Source organism: Triturus cristatus, chromosome 12 (genome assembly GCF_964204655.1).
Source record: "Triturus cristatus chromosome 12, aTriCri1.1, whole genome shotgun sequence".
Classification (NCBI taxonomy): Eukaryota; Metazoa; Chordata; class Amphibia; order Caudata; family Salamandridae; genus Triturus; species Triturus cristatus.
The window spans coordinates 323,126,545-323,152,067 of record NC_140595.1 but is presented as its reverse complement, the minus strand read 5'-3'; positions in this window follow the sequence as shown (position 1 = coordinate 323,152,067).

The following is a 25,523-nucleotide window of genomic DNA, read 5'->3' as shown; positions in this document are numbered from 1 at the left end:
ATCTTTTAGAACTCTTGGTGTTAACCGGGGTCTTACAATACTCCCCCTAACTCGCCACAGGGGGAGGCATGGAAATGAATGGACTCTGCTCCTAATTTCCCATGTCAAGAGAGCCTATGTTAACTGTTAAAAGAGCTTACGTCATGAGCGTTGGACAATAAGGGAAAAGGCAGACCAGATCTACTTCCAGGGGCAGTCTCCTCTCTGAGAGTTGGATTTAAGTAGAGAATATAAAGCCCTCTGCAACATCCGATCGATGGAGGTGGTTTTGTGGGGGAGGGGAAACAGCTGAAGAATACCCTGCCCCTCTCCTTTTGCCCATGGCTTTGTCACAGAGAATGGAAAAGACCCTATAACCTTTGCATACAAAACTGCCAGAGGAAGCCAAGAGCTAACGTCCAACAACGTAACGGTTTGCTGGTTGAATTACGACGAAACGCCGGAAAGAACTTTCCAGGCATTACCACGGTGCAACTCATGTAGTAATCCAGTCTTGTCAAAAGTGCATACTACCCGGGGCGAAAACACCAAACGTTTGGGCACCGGATATTAAAAGAGGTTTTAACAGACGTGCACTTACCCCAACTGGAGGTTACTTATTAGTGGGGTGGCCCGGCCCAACCCCGCCGCGTCCCGCGCCACGAGAAAACTGAAGGCGCTCTGTAGCGCTGCACTGTATCCTGGCTCCTCCTCTGGGGCCGCAAAGGTGTCTGGAACCTGTAGTCCCCGCTGGCAAACAGCAGCCCAGCAACGGTGATATCGGGAAATATAAAGGGAGTGTTTCTTTTCAACAGCATATAGTTCCAGTCCTTGCCTTTGCGTTGGATCCGTGGTGAAATGTCACGATAAGGGTCACCGGAGGCTTTGCTGTGCGCAATTGTATATGTGACATGTCTGATCTTTTCTACCGTATATTGCACCACCTCTTTCTTCGTTGCCTTATTTGTGGATGTTTATATCAGCCATTCAGATCATTAATCTCAAAAACGCGTGGAAGTAATAACACTAATAAACTTCAGAAAGGGCAACATAGTCTTTGTTTATTGGGCATCTTTGAGAGGGAACAAATGTCTTTATAAAAGGCATCATGGGGGTGCGGTGTGCATGTGTAGATTTTAATGGGAGATTCATCTTTCCTTAATAGTTCTATGTAGTACCCCCTTAAAGTGATATGTAGTGGAGTTAGTCAGCTGTTTCCGTTCCGTCAAATGAATTCAATTAATTCATAGAATACAATATTCAGGCTTCCAGAGTGAGATGTCTTGATTTCGCTGCATCAACTCCTCTGGCTTACCAATATTTGGATCATTCGATGTTGGCATTCTGTAGGCCTGCGGGGCAGGGCTATATTCAGGTGGCAAAGAGGGTTCACTCATCTGCAGTGAACTCCGGCAGCCCAGAGGTTCACATCTGCCCAGACACCCAAAAATATCAAATTATTACCGGCTCTTTCGATTCTCCACAGAGCAGGTCAAAACCATAGTGCAGAAAGCAATCACCTGGTTGCCGCCATCTATTCTTCAGGCGTAATGAGGGTCAGGCGAGTGCCAGGCCATCGGATGCCAATCTAGCCAAGATAAATCATTCCCCAGGCGCTTGCTTCCCGCTCTGAGCAGACCATCCATCCACCGCTGGGCAAACGCAAGCATGTTATCAAAATGAACTCCCTGTCAAAACAGGCTACACGTTTTATTTTTCTTACACCTCCTTGGATGATCTGATTGTTACTGAGTATCTCTCCGGTTAGTGCAGAAAGCAAATAAGCATTATTCACTTTCCATCTGGCTGCCATTTTTTTCTTATGTCTGGCTACAGACAGTTTAGCTGTCTGGCAGACAGACGTTTTGTTGCTTATTCTTTGAAACTTCCAAAGTCAATGAATTACAACGTCCAAGTGCTTCTCTCTCATATATATTATGTTGGATATTTTCCCCCTATGGGGTGTTCCTAGTGTAATGCATGAGGGTCTCAATCATCACCCATTCATTTCTTCATGTAATGCTCACCTTATTTACAGAAAACAATAATGTTTTGTATGGTATTGTATGGTATTAGTAGTTTGAGGTCTGGCTTGACAGTGCAGCTGTTACCTTTTCTTTAAAAGATACATACAGTGGGCCTCCTAGAGGGCTATTCTTTCTCATCTCAGGGTGTTGGCTGTGCGGTGTATCATTCTGTCTTGTATGAAGTTCTTCTGTTGGTATGCATGGAGGACTATGTTACATCTGAAATAGTCACTCAAAAAATCACCCTGTTAACCACATTTGATTTTTAGGGACTTATTACGAGCTCGGCGGTTCCGACATCCCAATTTGAATGGGACTGCCCATAGGGCGGTCCAAAACATACATTTTTCAATGGAATCTTGTGTGTTGAGCGGAAAAGGCCCGTAGCACAAACTTCCATATAAAAATGGATGTATTTAAACATCACAGCACCATGCGGCAGGCCCCTCACGGAGCCTGCCACAAGGTGCATGGATGTTTAGGGGGGCACCATAAGTGCACCCTAGGCCCAAATGAGGAGGGCCAGGAGGGAAGGGGACCCTGCTAGTGGCCCCCAATGTCCCTTTCCAACAGTCTTTCCATGTTGGAAAGACCGACATGGAATGACTCTCGGAAATCAACATCATAATCCCGGCGGCAGTAAGGGATTATGAATAGTTTCCAAAAAATGAAAAGGGAAAAGCATTAGACGGTCCCTCCACCAGCTGCCTCCGACCGCATGCATTGTAATGCGTCGGTCAGACTGCAGCAGCAGATGGCGGCCGGAACGCAACCGACGAGTAGTCGGTTGCGGACCAACCGCCATCGTAATCAGGCCCTTAGACTTCTATATTCATGCTATAGAGAAAGCAGTCATTTTTTGATAATTATTACCAACATTTGCACATCTAAAAGGAATTCTTTAATGTTATAATGAGCATTTTTTGTGTGTAATTCATGGAACAGCATGTGTCAATGTCTCTTTAAATACATTGTCACATTAAAGCCAGACCTATTGGTTTTGCCAAAGCTTTTTAAAAATATTTTGTTAGGACTCGTGTGCAAGCTTAAACTTCTGATTGCCACATAACTGTTTTTTTGTGTTTCCACATGGGGACAGCCTGACACCTCTTTGTTAATGTTGGACAGCTCTTCTAATGCTGGGCCACTGCTTACACCTTTAGCATGCCTGGCAGGTCCCATGATGGTGGCGCATTCCACTCTTTCCGGGGCCTTGGGTACAAATCAGCACAAAGCCCGGGTGGTCTTCGTGGACTCACACCCAGACATTTGCTTTTGCAGGTATTCCTATGTGTTCTCTGACTTTATCCCCTCAAGCAGTCTCAATAGCGATGGCTCGCTTCTCCCTATCTCTCTGCTACTACACCATTGTCTACACCACCATTACCAACACAATTACCACCACCGCCATTACTACCACAACTACAATTATCACCAACACCATTAAATTAACATCAAAACCATTACCATTATTATCACTGTTGCCATTACCACCATTTCCACCGTGGCAGCTTGCCAAGGGAGTTCTGCGGGGCGAAAGGGCGGGGCGGGGGAGGGGCAGGGTGGGGTGTAGTGAATTCTGACATACGACGGACAGGCGTAAGGTAAGTAATTATATAAATAAAACAATTTACCTTACGCGCGCTGCATCGCCAACTCGGGCAGCAGCCTGGTTCGTAATAAGGGCCTGTGCCGTCTCTGAGGAGACAACCACCCCAGCGGCTGAATTCTGGCCACCCGGGCCGCAGGCGTCAGTTCTCCGCGAAAAGACTGGAATGCGAGCACAACCTGGTCAGGCCTAGTGCAGGTCTTAGTGTCAATCAGGTGGGTAGCAGGCAAGTAGCAGTCAGACAGAGCCCGTCCGCCGACCCTATCGCCCCCCCCCCCCCGTCCCGAGATCTTACTTGGAGCGGCCTCAATGGGTCTCGGCAGCAGGCTGTGTAGTTCTGTGCAGGTCGGTCTCAGTGTACCCCTCGGGCTCCCACAAAGTTTGGGTCTTTTGTCTTTATGGCCGCTGGTCTCAGGGATGCGCACAGGATCGCTTTGGGGAAGCAGCACCTCCGTAGGCGTCCACAGATGAAAACAGGCTGCCAACAAGCGGCGCGCCGCATCCCAGGCCAGCCATCGTCTTTCATGAGACCTCGTGACTCTCCCGGCATAGACAAAGAGTTATGGTGCACTCGTTCCCCTGAGCACCCTGGCCCTCGCTGATCGGCTACGCTGCTGTTTGGGAGAGTTAGCAATGCAGGCTTGCAGTGTCTGCTAGTTTATGCAGGCAATATTTCTCGAATTGTGACGGTTTATTCGCTCGGTCAGCAGAGCTCACTCAGGGTGCAGCCATCTTGCCGCCGGCGAGACCACGCCCTCCAGTTCTGGCTATTAGTGTAAATCGCATTTAATTTCCCTTTCATGGCCGTGACCTTTCTTTGGAGGGTTAGAGTGGGGTTAGTTTTATGGGCTTGTTCTGGGGTGCTCAGTTCCCATTCTAGCATCAGCGGTTCTGCGGTTTTCTGATTGTTGAGGGCAGACATCAAAGTCGAGCATTGACCCCTTACCACTGCCTTGAATGCATCCCAGTTGTAGGCAAGTGAGGTGTCTTGCGGGTTGTTTAGTTGAAAGTATTCTCTGATGGTGGTACTTAGTGTGTCCAGAGGTGCTTTGTCATGGGCCAACGTGTTAGGGAAGAACCATCACCTAAATTGGGGCATCGGGTTGTTCCATTCCAGGGAGACAGATACTGGGGCATGGTCAGAGATGTGGATGGGGGTGAATTATAGCTTCTCTGGTGTGTTTACTCAAGAATACAGAATCTAGTCTGGAGTAAGTACGATGGATGTGGGAGAAGAAGGTGGACCTCCCTCCAAGCATTGATAAGACCCATTTCTTGAATCGCTTGATTCAGGTTTTTCGGGAACCTACCCGTGGGGGATCTGTGTGGGTGTGTGCTGTCGGTCCCAGAATGCCAGGTCAGGTGAAGTTCCCCCTCATGATTATGTCTCCCACTGCGAATTCCCCCAACTGAGTCAACGTAGTGTTTATGAACGCCGCCTGGTTAGAAATAGGGGCATAAACTGATGCAATGGTACATAGCTTACCCCGGATTTGGCTCTTCACTAATACAGCCCTCCCCTTGGTATAGATGTCGGTTTTATAGTCCTCTGGTTGAAACTTCAAAGAAGAGTGAAAGAGGAGGGCTACCCCATTATGTTTTGTAGAGACAGAGGATTTGTGTATCAAAGTATATGTCTTGTGTTTTAGTCTCTGTTCTTCTGATCTCTTCAGGTGGGTCTCTTGCAATGCTATAATATCATAGTGTTGATCTGTAAGAAATTGCCAAAACTTCTGACGTTTGGAAGGGGCATTTATACCTCTAACGTTCCATGAGAGGATAGTCATCACCATGGTAATAGTGATATCTCCTTCACCAGCCTTTGAATGCCCTCTTCCTTCAGCTACATCTCCCCCATCCTCCCCCACCCCCTCCTGCCCCCACAGAGACCCCAGAATGCAAGTTTCCAGTTCTTGATGATCGTCATTGTTCCTCCACTGCCCACATTGCCACCCATGCAAAAAGAACAATTTATGGACAGAATGCAGAACACTGTCATACATTTACCCCAGTACAGAGATCTGGGCCTAAATCCATCGTTTTTGTGCTCACCATGCCAGTCCAGTTTGGACCCAGCCATATGCAAATCAGTCTTGACCCTGCGCCCAATGGGAACAGTCCAGCCCGAACTGCCAGGTCCTCCCAGCGTTGTGATTGCCTCGGAGAGACCGGGTGCCTGGATGTTTCCATTCCAGAGAAGAGTCGGCAGCGTTGTTCACAGGTAAATCTTTTTTTAAACTTTTTTTGTACCCCCTCTGTCCCCGCCCCAACCCTCATCCCTTACTAGCCACCACTGAGCCTGTGGTGAGTTGGACAGTTTATATAAAGTTAAGGAGCTAAAGGCCAGTTTCTGTGTGCACTCCTTGGAAGGTGGAAGGGAGTCTTCACATTTTAAGTCTGGCCACACCGGCTCTGCTGGTTATGCAGGTGTCTGACGAGGTTGTTGGTAGAAGTAAGGAGGAAGGGTTGCAATCACCATTTTCCCTCCCTCTCTTTAAGTTGCCAGTTTTTCTTTTTGACAATATTTTGTGAGTCTCTCTAATACTGAAGGTACTCATACAGTGCGTATTTTGGTCAAGGGGGTATCTATACCAAATATGCCACATTTTCAAAGAAATCTTTTTAAGGCCAATGGTTAAAATTCTGTCCATCGCTTATTGGAATGTCAATTGTATAAATGGCCAGTGTTTATAAAGCGCAAACAATAACCAGAAGGTGTCAAGGCACTGGGGGCCGTCGGGAAGATCAAGCGAGCTATTGCCCAGAGTCACATGGTGCTGGGCTGATCTGCCGCCGGCACTGGGGATCGAACTGCGAGCCCCCAGGTTCCAGAGTCAGTCGCCCTGGCCGCTGCGCCACACCTCTTCCACTGTTACTCAAAAAACAAAAATGGATAAACCTTATGTTGTGTGTCTTTAGAGTCAGATGTCATATTTCTTCTGTAGACACATGTACCATGTGACCATGCTAATTTCTTCTTTCACAGTGGCCCATGGTTCCTGTACCTCAGAGCAGGAAAGCCCAAATGGACGTATGCCATATCTTAGAAATCCGTCCAAACGTTTGTATAACATATACTAAATGGAATAGATGAATATGTTTGTCTACTGTCCTTAACAATGAGTAAATGTTTTACACAAACCAGAGCATATGGTTCTAATACCAATGAACACACCACCATTTTTCATCTAGAGTTGGAACAATCTAATATCTTTACATTGTAGGATGCAACTGGAGTGTCACCGATTTGAGACAAAATTGTCAATCCTGATGGAAGTTAAGCATTTTTGTGACAAATCTTTCGATTCATACTGAACAGGGTGGCATGATTTCCAAGTCAAAAATACTTTATTAGGATAAAACCATATCCATAAAAGCATATCAGACACGATAATTTAAAAAGACAAGGACATAATCACAATACAATTCATTAACATTGGTCATAAATACACAATATTTGGGACACATAATTTGAATAAAAACTCATACATGAAAAAGGGAAAAATCTTTTCACGGGTTACACATCATATTGCGGGCAAGCATGGCAGTTCTCAAAAAAGTGCTGATGCAAAAAAACTACCTCTTCATCTGCCAGTGTAAGTATCCTCCTGTGAGCATCTACCAGGCTGATGGGCATATTTCCTTTAAAAAATGGGGTTAAAAGCCATTTCGCGTCTTTTATGTAAAATTTACAGAAGAATAAAAAAAGTAAAATGGTTTGATTACTTTGTCCATCACACGGGCAGGGAAGGAAGTCAAGATTAGCATTAAAACCCAGGGGAAAACAGAGCAAAAATTTGACAGTGCCTGCCCTTAAGCGAAAGAGTAGACCCCTCTCCCAGTGACTCATGAGCAAGACAAGGTAACTAGCCAATGGGTACACAATATGCTCAATATTCATAAAGTGAAAAACAGACGATTTCTTAGATTCCCTTGCTATCCTTTCCGTGCCATAAAGTGTGTAGAGTGCATTCCTATGAGCATTTTTATGTGCAGTCTCAGCTGTCCCTGGGTTTAAAAAGAGCCCGCCTAGGTTAACACTGCATAGGCTCTAATACACCACTGGCAGCCACGGGATGTCCTGCCTTTTCTCGCAATTAATGCAGTCGCCTATGATCTCTCTTGTAAAGGATGCAGCCTGATTGTTCCATATGGCGAGCCAGAATAAAGCAGGACGGGCCCTTATAAAATCCTCTACATAATTCAAATTAAGTTTTTAATGGCAAACATACTGAGCAGTACAAATTGGTATGCCTAGTAGTTTTGTACAAAATCTATTTTCTTCTTGTTGAATACTATAGCACTTGGCAATACCCCAAACCTCTGCACTATAGGTGGCTGTTGGTATCCAATGGGATTTAAACATTTTTAAAATTGCTAAAATGGCCCCTGTTCTCTTAGGCCGTGGGAGACTAAGAATAGAGTTGGTTGACTTTGAGAACTTGCTCCTGCAAAATGCCAAGTGTTTGGACCAGGAGCCGTTCGCAGCAAGGACCAGCCCAAGATAGGAAAAAGTGCTGGTGCTTTTTAATTTTTCGTCGCTGGTGTTTCCTCGGCCCACAAGACATAATAAAAGATTTTTTAAAATTAAAACCTAGGTCCAGACTGGCCATAAAGTCAACAAATCCATGCACTAAGGTGCGTTTCGCGTTCGGTGTGCGGCCCATAAGGACCTCGTCATCGGCATATAATAGCACAGGGAGTGTCTTACCCTTTATTTTAGGAACATCATTGATTAGTGTGGCAAGTAATTTGTGCAGGCCATTCGTGTAAATGATAAAAAGGAAAGGGGCTAAGACACAACCCTGTCTAACCCCTCTATTTACTTTGATGTCATCAGAGACATTACCCCCGCTGCTAATCCTAACCAGGGCCTTTAAATCTTTGTGTAAATGCACCAGGAAATGCACCAATGCCTCGTTCAAGCCATAGGCCAAGAGAATGGACCATAGTCTTGACCTATTGACAAAGTCGAAGGCAGAGGTCAGATCCATAAATGCCAGGTAAATTGGTGAGCGCCGAGCTATAGTGTATTTGCCGATAATTAAGTTTAGGTTTAGGCATTGTTCGTTAGTGCCTACCTTACTCCTGAAACCCAATTGCCATGGCTCTAGGATACCTCAACCCTCAGCCCAGTCTAAGATCTTATTATATAGAACTCTGCCCAGGATTTTTAGGGTGTTATTTATTAAGGAAATTGGCCTGTAGCAGTTGGGTTGAGAGCGATCTCCATTTTTAAAAATCGGGACAATGGTACTTATCGACCATGTACTAGGTAGCGGGGCATATGTTAAATTGTTAAAAACATTTAAGAGAAGAGGCGCCCAAAAGTCTGGCTTATATTTAATGAGGTCTATAGGTAGACCATCTGGGCCCGGGGCTTTGTTACCCATACTCTGGTGGATGGCTTCTTCAACCTCAGACAGCGTTATCTGAATCCTAGTTAGGGTCCTGTGCTTAAAATGATCTACCTCTTGTGCAGGGGAAGTATAGATCTTGGAGAAATGAATTTCCCACGCCTCGTTTGTTATGATACAGCTTATGGGGGGTTAACAGTTGCCCTATAGCCCACAAATCTTTAACAGCTGCCCAAAAAGTGTTCCCCTTTTTTGTACTTGCAGCTTTGGCAAGTGCTTCCCAATGGTTTTTTAAAAGTTCCCCTTTCCTTTTACTAGTCGCTAACTTATACCTCTGCCGTGCCAATTTCACGAGTGAGTCACACCTTGGACTCGTTGACAGTGCCTTGCGTAGCTGTCTATTGGCCTCAGAACACTCATGGTCAAACCATCTAGGTCCACGTTGCACAGAGGGAATAGGCTTCGAAATTAAGCATTTAATTACCGTACAAAGTTTAGTAAAATCATAAACTACCTCAGGGTGTGGATCAAGGGCCGATAAGCAGGAGTTGATGAAGTGCAGGTTAGCCTTAGCTAGTGTCTGGAACAGTTTGGTGTTGTCGATGCCCCGCCAAATTTATCTTAACTTGTCAGTGGAAGGCGACAACTTCTTAGCACCACATTACGAGGCGAACGTGGGCCAAGGTGATAATTGGGTAATGATCCCAATGGATTGTGGCAATGATTTTATCTTTCAATAAGTAATTCTAAAGGACAGGGGAAATAAAAACATAATCTATGGTGGAGGCACAGCCCCTCCCTCGGAATGTTGGCTCAGGAGGGTTATTGTCTGATGTTAAGTCCGCAATTTCCATGACGTTTGTAAGATTATGTGTGTTCAGGTCTGCAGCCAATTCCATACCCCTGCAACAGGTTTGCCCACTATTACAGGGCCCTGAACTATATGATGTGTATGATAATTTTGCATTAAAATCACCTCTCAGGCAAATGCCTGCTATATTAATAAATTCTTTATGGGAATCTAAATTGGCAATGAAGTCAAATAAAGTTCCCTTTGGGTATCGAATAGAAATCATTGTTATTAAAATGTATTAAGTAAAAAGAAATGCCCCTTTTTTATAATAGAACTTGGACGTTATTACTTTTGGAACATAGGGCCTTGATGCTACCACCAGTGGTGGTGTTTATCCAGATTGACAAACCCCCCAAGGGTCGGCCAGACTTGGGAATTGGTACTACAATGTTATGACATTCAAACCCGTCAATATAAAGTTCTTGGGTCGCCCATGTCTCTTGAAACATAACTATATCCTGCTGTTTTACTAGTTTTAACCAATCTGGATCTCCCAGTCTAGATCGGAGGCCTGCCACATTCTAGCTCAAAATGCAAAGATCTGAGTCAACTGGGACCCTAAGTGGTGCTTGTTGATCATCGATCCTGGCTGCAAGGGGAGGGAGTACGAGCCCATGGGGAGTGTCGAATGATTCCAGTGACGGTGGTGGTCAGTCCTGGGTGTCAAGATCAGATAGGGCCTGGAACCTGTTGTGTAGGATTGGGGATTCAGGCTCGTTTACAGGATGCCCAGAAGTTGGTTTATAAAAGTAGCCTAATGGTAGGGAACAAATGTTGGTGCTGTGGTTAAGTGTGGAGTCACAGGTTCTCAGTAGAGATCGCACCGTGGATGGTCTACGGAAGTTGATCACAATGCAATCTCAATCTATATTCTTAATGGACGTGCCAACCCACCCGACTCTACGAGCCATGATGACCTCATTCAGGTCTGACGGGTGAAACCTCCTGTTCTTTCTTAGCCAATCCACGCACCTGGTATGCAAATCGGCCCAGGGCTCCCTCTGATCCCTCTTAAGGCCTGGAACACCGGCCAACACCGACACATATGGACAGGCGGACGGGGGCAGGCTTAAGACCTCTGAGTTATGCCTTAGGTGTCTGTTATGCTACGGCTTGGGTTACCTGGCTCTATTCTGACTTGTGTGCGGTCAGAGTTATTACTACGCCCTCGGGTAGAGTCAGGGGGCAGGATTATGACTGGATCATCTGCAGGTGGCAAGCCACTCTTTGGATTAGGATTCGGTGTTGTGTTGGCGCTAAATGAAAGGCATACTCTAACTTGTCTGCATGTTGAACATGCACTTCTGCCAAGAGAACTGACAGCTGGGGGAGTGCCGGGGACGGGCGCAGTGGCGATGGTGATTGGGAGTAAACTGTCGCTACTAGTAGATCCAGCCCCCGAAGCTGCCGTGGGTTATGCTATCATCAGCGGCAAGCTAAGTTCCCCACAGCTGTGTCCAGATAGTCTAGACGTTCCAAAAGGGAATTGAATTTGTAATCTAACAGATCGGTAAATCGCTTGTACACAGTATCAACAATAATATTAACAGGGGTATCCCCAACCCCCCCATTGTCCAATGGCGCCTCAGTCTGTATACCGATGGAGAGGTGTGAGATCCCGTTTGATCCTTCCCCGGCAGTGTCAATGCTTGCAGATGACTGCATCCATGCAAACAATTTCGAGACACATCAATTCTGGGTAGTTATTTCCTTTTGGCGCAGACAGGTTTCCCGCACTTCCTCTTACGTTTGGCAACCAGGTTTCCCACATTTGTGGGTGTGTCAGTGGTGCTTTGGGACTCAGGTATACTGCAGCCAAATGGCTCGTGCTGACATGTGGGGTGATAGTAGTGCCAGGGCTGTGGGTCTGTGAGGGATTCTGTATAGTTGTGGGTCCCAGTTCAGATGCAAAGTCAAAATCGGGTGCAGCCCCTCTGAGATGGGAACTAACCAATGAGCCCTCACTGCCCAGAGACAAGCGGCGCTCAGTGAGTTCAATCTCCCCTGATACAATATTGACCACCCTCTCAAGCATGCTGTTAATGCTGCTAGCAATGGGGCGTGCAGTCAATGTCTCAGTGCGCTTCCCCAGTTAATTTCCAGGTCAGGGGAACAGTCAAAATGTGCCAAGGAAATAGGGCTTGGAGACACTCACCTCGTTGCGACTGAAGACTTGAAAGGGAGACGACCCTGCCCTGCCTCTTCCTGTTGCTGACAGGCGCAGACGGGCCCGCCCTTGGCCCGGGCTTTGCCTGGGCGCGGCCCAGGCACGCCCGCGCGTGTCCCACACTGCTGGAGCCCTGGCCAGCATTTGTGCGCCTCCTGGCATGTGTTGGCTACGTAGGCGGCGTCCACACTGCAAAGAAGCTGGGGGTTGTGATTTTCTGGTCCCCTCTGGCTCCCACAGTCACGGTCACAACAGCAGCAGTGGCTGGTAAAAAATTCAAATCGGGCTTTTGTTTATCCGTTTTTTTAGTCAGCCAGATACAATTTGCTGTCCACAGTGGATCATTTTCTGACAGAAAGTTGTTGTCTTCAAGGGTCACAACCCTTGGATCTTTAAGGACTACAAACCCTGGACTATGGGCTGGAATCTATTCCAAGATTACTCATTCATTGCACATATTTGAAAACAAACAGTTGGGTATGTACTAATCATAATGACTCATTTTATATTCCATGAGTTTGGAACTCTTTCAAGGAATTTTTACAGATAAGGCACCAAGTACTGAATAAAAGTCAAACACAAGGTGCAGGAAAAAAATTCTGACTGGACTGACAAAATAAAAAATTTGTAGAAAGCACTCCCAAACATACTTATTGATTCCAAACAGAGAACACGGGCTAACGACATGGCAAGAACACATCATCAGATATTCAGTGAACATACGAGAAAAATATGCAAAATAATTTCTAAGCAAGCAAGAGAATACACATGCCTTCTCCTTCCATCATAGGAAGGATTCTAAGGTATTATTATGCATATATTCTGAGCTGATCCTATGAATTGTATCTTTTTATTGTTTTTATGTTTATACTGTTTTATATATTGCTTTGATGAATGGCTGATTGCCTCCAAATAAAGTTATTACATAGGAAGGATTAATCGGATAACATTTTTTAATCCATCCAAAGCAGATCTCCTGTTCAACCGTCTTCTATTTCTGTTACCACGGCCTCGTTATGAAGATCCAGAGGTCTGTCAGTACATTTTTCTGGGGCTAAAAGTCACACAGATATTCCTGGAAAAAGCCTAACAGTAGTATTAAAGATAGTGATCTGTACCTGATTATTTTGGTACTATTGGGATTCACATGCGAGATTGATTTATTCATGAGCCCTCCTCCTCCTTGAACCCTCTCCTCCAGGAATTCCTTCTTCCTGGGCCATAACTCGTTCCTACTCTCTAAGGAATTCACTTCATTCAGTGATGTGCTGTGACCCTGAAAAATTCCTTTGGGGGAAATCACACACAATTAGGTTGAAGGCTGGAAGATACCATATGCTATTGCACTCTTGTATGATCTTTTACGCAGTCAGAATGGCATTTGAGGGTGTAGTGAGTGACCACCTACACAGGATGTTAAAGAGGGAGGGCGCACCCAGGCTGGAGAGGTACTTGATGGTGGACTGTGTCAGAGCCGCCTTTAGGGTAGTGCAAAACCGTGAGCTCTGGGGCATTGTGTTTTCAAATATCTTACTCGTGTAAAAGCACATGCTGTAGAGTTCCTTGTGTATCCAGCAATTTTCAGGCAACAATAAAAACATCATGAAAACTCTGGTGACTAATGTACCGAGTGGAGTTGTGTCCAGTGGAGGTTTTGACTGATAGTAAAGTGGGGCAGAGGGTGAACGTGCCTACTGTAAAGAATGTGTAACATGCAGATCACATAATTGCATTTTATATAGATAGCTCAGTGAGTTACTGCTTTTGTCACAGATATCCTTTTGTTACTTACAGTTCATACGTCGCAGTCCTAATAGCACAGTGAGCTATGAACTAGCATCAAAGAGCTGCAAGCAAACTACAAGGTATAGGTCAGTACATTATGTTTTTTCCTCAGTCTTTCTTTATCCTAATGTTGCTAACATAGGCTCATTTAGGCAGAAATAAGCCAACTTAAATCACGGTGTCACGTTTTAAATCCTGAGTTTGTGCTTCTCCAGACCAAGCACTCTTAAAATATACATCCTATCGGTGTGGATGACGTGATTCCTACACCTTGTAATCCTCTTTGTTTTATGTAACATTTACACCCTTATGGTTAATTGTCTCTGTATAATGTGTGATGTAAAGTGCTCTGACACTCCAAACGGGTATGAGTAGCACTATGAAAAATGAAATACATGTGAGAGAGGAGCTATGGAGAGATGAGGGGCACCCTCGGAGGGGGGTAGTAAGGGAGTCTGTGAAGAAGGGGTCATTGTGGAGGGGGCGCCAACAGGGACATCTTAAGGATTTTGGGGGCCCTGGGCCAAACGTATTTTGAGGGCCCCTATTCGAAAATCCTTTGATCCAATTTGTGGTCTTTCATGCCCTCTTTGGCCAGGACACTGACAGTGGGCATGCACACTTGTCCAAATTCGAACTGTGTTTACATCGAATATTCAGGGATAGTGAGTTGTGTTTTTAATATTGTAACACAGCAGCAGCTCAGTAATATTACTGCAAATAATCTCTGTGACACCCTCCCATTTCTCATATGTTAGGTTCTGTTTTAATCTAAAAGAAACTCTTTTTTTAACGAATGTTGCATGAAACATAAAAACAACATTTCTCGCCAAAATGCCTTTAACAGACTCTCACACATCACCCACAGTAAAAATAAATTAAAGGTAAACAGTATTTAAAATAATCTGTTTAAACATTTTTCAAGGTCATGAGGCCAAGCCTCACTGCAGACCATAGCAGGCTCTTTCAGGGGGGGCCCTGAAAGGCTGGGGCCCATGCCTTAAAACGCCTCTAGGCGCCAACAACGATTGTCACATGGCCTGCGACAGTGCTTGATGAACTGTCAGGAGTTATCCTCCTACAATATTCGCAACAGAAAGGTTGGCTTAATGAGGTTTTGTTTGGACAGATTTCTTCAGAGCCATTTGCTTCACAAAGCAACCTTTACGTTGTCTACATTTTTGCAAGAAGTCCTTCCCTTCATTCCTGTTCAGTGATGCCATGCTTGCCTCTATACCTACAATTATTAAATATAGTGCTATTAGTAGTAGTAGTACATATAACAATATCTAAAGATTCATAAACTACTACAGCACAAAGTGACGATAAGACATATAGGGGCATATTAACAAGCGACAGCGATAATTATCCCTGGCCGCTCCTAACGAGAAAAATGTTATCGCTGGCTATCGCAGGAAATTATCGCCATGCTAGCGTTGTATTGACAACGCATAGCGCAATGGCGATAATTTCCCAGCGATAGCGATGTTTTCCATGGAACATCGCCGGTTTTCCAGCGATGTTCCATGGAAAACGGCGATAACCTTGCTGATACGACCCTGTGGTCATATCAACAGAATCCACCCCCAATGATAAGCATAGCTAAGTCGGCATTTTAGCAGACGTTAGTTTTTGGAGAAAACAGCTGTTTTCTCCAAAAACTAACGGCTGCTAAAATGCGTGGGCAGCCTTGTAAATATTGCGATGTGTACATCGGCGATATTTACAAGGTTGTACTGCCCAGTGACGCCCACTTTGCATCTCATTAGAGATGCAAAGGGAGGCGTCGGGTAAAAGGGTGCTAAAATGCGCTATTGCATGTTATCACCCTCTTGTAAATAGGGCGATATTTTTATCTCGGCTTTTTTGTCTTTAAAAGACAAAAAAGCAGAGATATGGCCCTTGTAAATATGCCCCATGGTGAGAAATATTTCATAATGAACCAACTATGGGCAACCTGCAGGTTACAGCCTTGAATGCCAGTGGGACTGACACTGGCTTTCATCCTTCAATAAGATTGGAATAAAATGGCGTTAGTAATAACAACCCCAGCTATATTCTGTGCTATGAAGCTGCAACAACTGTAGTCTCAGGTCACTTAAAACAAGCTTTATTTAATAATAATAGGAATAATAATTATTATGTATAATTATTATTATTAATATTATTGATATTCTTCCATTTTCATAATCTTTGGTATTACTATTATTATCGATAGTTTATCTATGGCTGTTGCTATCAAGCTTGATTAAACTCGTTTCATCAATGAGGGGCCGGATTAAAGGCTCTTTTAAGTGACTCCCACAGCTACATGACCCAAGTGCAGCTGCATCAATCTGGACCCCTCCTTCCAAACCCTGGCACTAATGTCCTGCTTCCACAGGCATTCGATGGGCCGCCCTTCCATCACGCCCTTGGCAATGGGATCAAATATTCATTCGATGTTTCCAGCAGAACGACCCTCTCTTCCGTATAATTTCCCTTGATAGCCAGAGGTGATGCGCACCGTCGGCTCCCCACAAGGACCACTGCCTCCCTCACATCTAAAAAAGGAATCTGTTGATTCCACATGATTGGGCCTGGTTTTTTTGTTAAAATTTTTATTAGAAACCGTTGGTACACAGTAAAATACAGACAGGGGCCTACAACCACCAGGGCCGGCCGCTATAAAGCCCGAGGGCCCGCAGTACAACGCCACACATTCAAATGATCCAGAGGCAAAGCTCCCGGCAGTTCGTGAGCACATATAACAGGCCGTGGCCATAGGCCAGGAGCATTCGGAATAAACAGTTTCATTTTTTATTACATATAAAACACACTCAAGGCAATGAGAGTCTGAAATAGCAGCGTGCTCTTCCCAGGACGGGGAACAACGTACATTGTCCAAAGCAGGTCTTGTCTGGAAGCGGTAGAGGGGGGCAACGGGAGAACAAAGCATGGAACACACCTCACACCATCCCGCGGAATGCGTGGCTAGGGGGACAAAGCAATATCGATCTCTAATGGCAGAGGCGGGGTGCAGATACGTCCTCGATATAAATTCCATGGACCCCATACCTTAGCCCATTTCCCTGGCTTGCCTCTCGCCACATACACCGTCTTTTCCCTAAACATACACCAGTCCATATTCTCCTTCCATACCTCGATCGTGGGCGGCCTCGGGGAGCCCCACAGCTGTGCAATGTTACGCTTAGCCACCATGTACCCCAAGGTCACCCACTGCGTCTGTGCCGCATTACAATCATTCGGTTCCCAGACATTCAACAAGCACCTCCTAGCCTCTGGCAACAGGGCAACGTGCGTGACCTCCTCCATTACGGTGTGGATACCGTTCCAAAATCGCACAACCTCCGAACATTCCCATAATATATGGAGAAAGGTACCCGACAGGCCACATCCACGCTTACACTGTCCATCCATCGAGTAACCCATACGCAGCAAACCGGGCCCCGTGACATACACTCTATGAAGGATCTTCAGCTGTACGAATCGTAAGCGGGCCGGGATCGCCACCTCTTTCGGGGAGGCCACCGCCGATACCCAGTCCTCATCGTCCAATTCCAAGCCATCGCCTGTCCATGCGTCCCGCAGACGGAGCAGCAAGTCCGCGTGATCATTAATGAGTTTCTTATAAATCAGAGAAATAGTGCTGTCGGGCACGTAGCCATCCAACACTCTATCCTCCAGTGGGGAGTACTCGGGGATAGCAGCAACGTCTGGAAAAACCGAACACAGCGCATGGTAGACTTGAGCATACCGGAAGTACTCTCTATCGTTTAATTTATATTCAGTTTTAAGCATTTCAAACGTTTTGAAAGACCCCTTCGCCCAAAGATCACCCACCTTCCATATACCAATCATATCCCATTTCTCCAAGCCTTTCGATCTCCACAAACAGCCCAACCGCTCAGAGGCATACAATGGCGTCGCCCGAGTCAAGCGATCCCTCCACCCCATCGCAGCATTCGCCGCGTGCCACACACGTACCGCAACCTGCGTGGGTCCTGTCAACCGCGTGCCCGGAGTCACCGAGTACAGCGCCCTATTATAGTCCCCACCCGGGAGCAGAAATGTATCCATCTCGAAGGCCGGATTCAAGGCAGGACCGTATATCCCGTGGTTCACCGCCGCCAACTGAGACGCCCAATAGTATCGTTTAATATCAGGGAGGGTGACCCCCCCATCGTACCAAGGGAGCGTCAACTTGGCGAGAGTAATCCGCGGCCGCCCGTCCCAAAACAGTTGGCGCTGAAGACCCTCCACCTCCCGGAAATAACGGGCTGGCACGACATCCAGAGTATTTTGCAACGCGTACAAGAAGCGAGGTAGTGACATCATTTTAAACAATGCCGCCCGTCCGAGTGGCGAGAGCGGAAGTCGTCGCCACCTCGCGACGTCGGCCTTCAATCGCTGGAGGGGAGGGAGAAGGTTTCGCTCATAGCGGACCACGGGATCCAGTGAGATAAAGATTCCCAAATATTCGAACCCCAAGGTAGCAATCTGGATAGGGCAATCCCGTGGCAGGAGGGGGGCCTCACCCGAGAGGACGTAAACACACGACTTGGCCCAGTTGATGACCAGGCCGGAGTTGCGACCAAAGGAATTCAGTACGTCCACCAATACAATCAGCGACTGTCGGGGAGAGGTGAGATACAGAAGGATGTCATCCGCGTAGAGGGATACACTGTCTTCAAACTCCGGCGTCCATCTAATGCCTCGCAACGACGGCTCCCAACGCAACCAGGCGGCGAGCGGCTCCAAAGAAAGTGCAAAGAGAAGGGGTGATAACGGACACCCCTGCCGCGTACCTCTCCCCAGTGCGAAGGGAGCCGATACCCTACCATTCACCACCACCTGAGCCAGAGGATCAGCATATAGTAATTTTACCCAACCAATGAACTCAGGGCCGAACCCAAATTTCGCCAACACGGCCCAAATATATGGCCACTCCAAAGAGTCGAACGCCATAGTAGCATCTAAAGATGCCAAGATGGCCGGCTCACGTATAAATTCCGCTCTAGCAAGCACGCCGTGCAACCGCCTCAAATTTAGAGCGGTATTCCGATGAGGTATGAAACCGGACTGATCCTGATGAATCAAGTCGCCCATGACCCGAGCCAGTCGATTAGCCAATACCTTGGCCAGAATTTTGGGTTCTGCGTTCAGTAGCGAGATGGGCCTATAGGAGGCGCAGCGATCTCGCGGCTTCCCCTCTTTGTGTATCACAACTATGTTGGTGAGGCGTTGGTCAGGGGGGAGGAAGCCCACCGCACGGGCCGCGGAAAACATGTCCCGAAGATGTGGCGCTATCTTATCGGGACGCAACTTATATAGTTCGATGGGAAGACCATTAGGACCCACCGCTTTACCCGATGCGATCGAGCGAGTGGCCAGAGCGATCTCATCTGACGACAACTTCGCCTCCATCAATACTGCATCAGCCTCCGATAGGGTTGGCAATGCAATGTCTCTAAGCATCAGATGAGAATCCTCCTCAGAACGCACAGAAACCGGAGAGTATACCCCGCGGAAATGAGCCGCGAAGCAGTCAACGATGTCCACCGGGTCAGTCACACGCACTCCATCCATTCTCTCCACAACGGGCACCACCCTGCTCGCTCTCTCCTTCTTATCCAACCAAGCAATCAACTTTCCGGCCTTATCCCCCACATCATACAGTCGTCCTTGCTGCTCTCTACTCATCCCTTTAGCGGCTTCCGTGACTAGCGCTCTATAATCTGATTGTTTGAGGCTGAGAACATGCACTTTCTCATCAGTAACTCCCCGCTCCAAGTCCTCCTCCATTTCAGCTATTTCAGTTTCCAGGCGAACCACCTCTGCTCTCTCGCACCTCTTAGCATGGGAGATAAGGGACAGGGCCTGCCCCCTGATCACCACTTTATAAGCCTCCCATAGGGAGACGGCCGACGGCACCGACCCCACATTATCATTGAAGTAGTGATCAGTGGACTTGACCAGCTCCGCGCGGATCTTAGGGTTACGTAGATACCAGGGGCTAATGGGTGCCACTCTCCCCTCTGCCCCCGGGACAACCCTCAGTTGCAACCATATAGGGGAATGATCAGAAATACCTCGGGCTAAATGACGCACCTCCCCAATCATCCCAGCCTGGATCGCTGGCATAAGCATGTAATCAAGTCTCGAGAGACTCCCATGGGCCCCCGAGTGAAAGGTATATTGCGCCTGACCCGGGTGCATCAATCTCCAGCAATCTACCAGTCCCAAAGTGTCCAAAAAGCCACCCAACCAGGCCTGAGCCCTAGGGAGATCCCTGGGGGGGTGACGGTCCTCCAACCCGGAGACAACAGCATTAAAGTCACCCCCCAACACCAAAACCCCCCCAGGGAGTCCCAGGACCAAACGCCCCAAATCAGCAAATGTAGCCGTCTGTAACCCCGGAGGCACATACACAGCGACGAGCGAGATAGTCCTACCCTCCCATCTCCCCACCAGTGCCACATAGCGCCCCCTATCATCGTGAAGCACCTCATCAACTTCCAATGGGAGAGAGGCCCTAACCAAAATGCCCACTCCCCTAGAGCCAGAAGTGAAACCAGAGTGAGCGGCAAGGCGATAGCCCCTCCTATTTAGGGCATGGAAGGAGTTCCCAATCAAATGTGTCTCCTGCAGGAAAACAATGTCGGGCGAAATCCTCTTCAAGAACTGCAACACCACCCCGCGCTTGATCCTGTCCCCAAGTCCATTCACATTCCACGAAAGGATTCTCAATGCCCCACCCCCCATCCCACTCCCGTGCATAATACCCACATCCCGGAGAGCACAACCCGGATAATTCAGCAGAGAACTGAACATTGCCTTGCGAAACAAACAAACAATCCCCAACAACCCCCCTCCCCCACAATCCCCAAACCACAACTCCCCCCTCCCTGCACCCCTGCATGAGCCCAAACAGCCCCCCCAACTCGCAGTGTGCCTGTCGCCCTAACATATACCACAAAAAGAACCCCAGAAGGAGGAAAGGACCCCAATAAGCTCCCCACAACCCCCGGGCATTGGAAGGGCATATTGTGCAAATCTAGGGTCCAGTTGAGCCAAGGTACAAAACGTCACCAGTTCAGTCCATCACCAGGAACCAAGTTCTAGTCCTGCTTCACCAAATCCCGTCCGCTCTCCTCCATCCGACTGTCTCGATCTTGTCCCCGAGGCAGGGCATCCAACCAGTCTTCAGCCGCCTCCGGCCGGTCGAAGAAGTGAGAACGACCCTGGAACTCAACCCGCAGCCTCGCCGGGAATAACATCGCATATTTCAGCTTCATGTCCCTCAAGCGCCGTTTGACACCCAAAAATCCCAGCCGTTGTTTCTGGACTGCTTGCGTAAAGTCCGGGTAAAAGCTGACATTGAAGTTCTCAAACTTCAGCGGCCCGGCAACCCTCGACGCCTGAAGGATAGCATCCCTATCCCGAAAGTTAAAGAGTCGGGCAATTATAGGCCGCGGGGGAGCACCCACCTTGGGTGCACCACCCGGAATCCTGTGGGCCCGCTCCACCGAAAAGAACTTGCTCAGTCCCTTGGGCGCGAGATGATTGGTCACCAGATCCTCAACAAAAAGATCCGCAGCAGATTCCTCCGATCTTTCTGGCACTCCAATGATACGGACATTGTTCCGTCTAGCCCTGCTTTCAGAGTCCTCAAGCCGACGGTCCGTCAGATCACTGGCTAGCCGCAACCTACGGACCTCCGTCTGCAGGGCGGCCACGTCCACAGTTAGACTCGACGCCGCTTGACTCAAGGAGTCGACCCGCTCGTTAGTTTTGGACAGGTCTGCCCTGACCAAGTTCACATCGATCAGGACCGCGTCCAGTTTTTGAGCCAGGGTATCAAACTGCTGACCCACAGCGGTCTTCATCTCCTCAATGGCGCCCATGACGTCCAGCAGGGTCAATTCCGACGATGGGCCGGAGACCTCCTTAGACCTCTCAGGCGATTTATGCGAGCCACCAGGGGATCCCTTTACCTGCGCATATCGATCCATGTTATTGACCTGGGAATAGGCACCCCTCCGGGTTGACTTGGGTTTCGACTTGTCTCCGTCTAGTCTCCCCGTCATCGTCCGGAGGCCACCAAGGCCGGCACCCGCCCGCACCAGGAAAAAAAGGGGACAAGTGGCTAAGCCAATGAAGCACAGCCGTCGCCGACAGTCGGCCCACGTATAATCCGAGAGTCAGGCCAGACACTTCACCGTCCGCACCCCTCTGAAACACCAGAGTCTCTCGGCCGATATCAGAGAGCAATCTTGAAAACGAAAGTGAAAGTGCGGGGTCCGTGGCAGGTCAAGCCAAGCCAGCCGCTGTTGTTCACTTCGTACCCGGGCACTTCACCAGCTCGAGATCGGGACCAAGGCAAGAGCAGGCCGCAAACTTCGGAGTGCAACCATTCCGGGTCCCGGCGTCCGATCTGAATTTGGAAAACGGGTGGCACCTCAGCACAAGTTCATCTGCAGAAGCCCGTCGAGTAAACCAGGATTAAGTCAGGATAGACGTGGGAGGTTGCAGAGGCCCTCGAGAGCCGTAAGCCTACGCGGCCATCTTGGTTGCGCGCTAGGCTCCTCCTGGGCCTGGTTTATTGATGCTTTGCCTCTCAGGCTCCTTGTGTACGGAGGACTCTGCAGAGCGAAATGCTGTCAGCTGCAGCAGCTAGAAAAGCCTGTGGTTTATCAAAGGTTATGTGCACAAAAAGGCAGACTGTACAGGCATTCTGAAAAGCATGGAAATGTAAGTCAAACTGCATCACTAGTATGTAAGTGAACATTAACATTCAGTAAAGGCTCTTGTAATAGAAGAAAAATATTACCCATGACTTCTCTGCCTTCTATTACCCGTGCCTTCTCTGCCTTCTATTACCAGTGTCTTCTATTACACGTGCCTTCTCTGCCTTCTATTACCAGTGCCTTCTCTGCCTTTCTATTACCCATGACTTCTCTATTACCCGTGCCTTCTCTGCCTTCTATTACCCGTGCCTTCTCTGCCTTCTATTACCCGTGCCTTCTCTGCCTTCTATTACCCATGCCTTCTCTGCCTTCTATTACCCGTGCCATCTCTGCTTTCTATTACCCATGCCTTCTCTGCCTTCTATTACCCGTGCCTGCTCTGCCTTCTATTACCCATGTCTTCTCTGCCTTCTATTACCCATGTCTTCTCTGCCTTCTATTAACCGTGCCTTCTCTGCCTTCTATTACCCATGCCTTCTCTGCCTTCTATTACCCGTGCCTTCTCTGCCTTCTATTACCCATGCCTTCTCTGCCTTTCTATTACCCGTGCCTTCTATTACCCGTGCCTTCTCTGCCTTCTATTACCCGTGCCTTCCCTGCCTTCTATTACCCGTCCCTTCCCTGCCTTCTATTACCCGTGCCTTCCCTGCCTTCTATTCCCCGTGCCTTCCCTGCCTTCTATTCCCCGTGCCTTCCCTGCCTTCTATTACCCGTGCCTTCCCTGCCTTCTATTACCCGTGCCTTCCCTGCCTTCTATTACCCGTACCTTCTCTGCCTTCTATTACCCGTGCCTTCCCTGCCTTCTATTACCCGTGCCTTCTCTGCCTTCTATTACCCGTGCCTTCTCTGCCTTCTATTACCCATGCCTTCTCTGCCTTCTATTACCCGTGCCTTCCCTTCCCCGTGCCTTCCCTGCCTTCTATTACCCATACCTTCTATTACCCATGCCTTCCCTGCCTTCTATTACCCATGCCTTCCCTGCCTTCTATTACCCATGCCTTCCCTGCCTTCTATTACCCGTGCCTTCTCTGCCTTCTATTACCCATGCCTTCTCTTCACTCCATGCCCCACTCTCATTCAGGACACAATTATCTTGATGTAATGCAAAATTACAAATTTGGTGTTAAAGTTCGTTTCCCTAACTAGCACAATATTTTCATGCCTTGCAAAGGTGTATTACTTTTTTTGCACTTGATTGGGTACTTACAAAACATGAACTACTCTGACACTTCTCAGCACTCTAATGGGTTATGCATCTTTGATAATCTGAAAGTGATGGACCTTGGGGAATGTTTACAGCTGTTTTCTTGTATCAAAGGATGAGTAAAATGTACACAAATCCTTTGTGGCATTGGTGGCCTTTTTCTAAACTGTTTTTGTGCTTGTCATTATGTTTATGTTCACATGCATTAGTGGTTGTATTTGTTGCTGCATCTCAGGAGGGTCTTGTTTTAAGAAAGTAGGATAGGAGATGAGACACAAAGGCTGTGAGACATGCTATTGCCAAATAAAGGGATTTCATACCCAGTGCCATAACTAACTGGTAGGGGTCCCCCTTCAAAGTTCATGGAGGGGACCCCTCCGGATTCAGTCAGGAGCTCTCAGGCCAGAGTACTGTGTTGAGGGGGTCCCCTGCAGCTTGGGACCCCCCACACCGCTGTGCCTCGGGCCATATGTTACCCCACTGGTCAAACCACAACACAGTACTGCAGTAACATGTGAACTATGTCACTGGCCCAGCAAGAGAATATACAGGGTATAGGGTAATATTATTGGCATGCCTCTGGAATAGAGTCTAACACCTTATAGATCTGTCAGTGAAAACATCATATATATTTTAGGGTTTCTTATAAAGGATCTGGAGCCTAAGAGGACTATACATTTGACCATCAATCCAATAGTGAAACTGTTATTAGTCTCTCGTGAGTCCTAGCTGCACTCCAAACATATCTAAATGCATGTGTACATATATATTCAAAACGCTTTTAATGGCATGGTAATGAACAGTCTAAAGAGAGCCTCCATTTTGATGGAATCCTATGTTTTTCTCCTTTCAGCTATGATGAATGTGTGGACCTTGGCACAACACATGTGTTAATTCCTGCAGATTAGCCACCGCCATACTCGTAAGCGGACCCTTGCCTGAGAAGTGAACTGTGTGTCAGCGACAGCCCTTAAGAAGAGAATTCTGGGATTATGGAAAGAGCTTTGAATTGGGGAAAAGGGGCGCAGACCACTGACACCAGGTTTGTGTGAAAAAGGTCGCTTTATTGAAACAGGTGCCCATCACAAAACAACCGTGGCATTTGCCTTACAAAACTACAACCTTACAATACAAAGATAATCACCTGCGTTAAGCTACCTCCCACCCCTGAAAAATCCCCCCACCACAACTTAATTCGGCAATATAGTACATACTCCAGCTGTTCAACTGTAACTGAGACCTTTAAACTCCCTTCCCTCTTTACTACATCTATTAACCTCTTAACCAATGAAACTTTCTTAAGGACCTTAAACTTCCTGGCTCATCCAGGCGTGAACTTGCCTACCCATGCCCTTTCAGCCTAAATAAGTAGTGGCAACAACAACAAACTTCGCTAAACCATGGCAACTTCTCTGTCAACTGCCGAAGCACCTGCTTCAAGCGACAACCTTTACAACATAACTCCTTTCGCACACCTTTTGCAACAAAACTTGCACAATGAGGATGATGCACGGGAAACGGGGGGAACCCCAACCCGAAAAGCCGAAGTATAGGGACGGGAGGGTGGGACACAATTGCTCCCTACCAGGTACCGGCCATGTGCCACCAAAATAAAGTAGTGGCTGGTACCATAAAATGGCCGCATATATTTCCCTGGGCTACATAAGTAGCCCACAAAACGCCCAAACCTCGAGCAGTCGCCCAACTGCTCCACTTCCCCAAACTCACCGGGGGCAGACCTCCCTGTGGTCGGCTGTCCCTCAACTCCCCCTTGGGGAAGAGGGGAACAGTG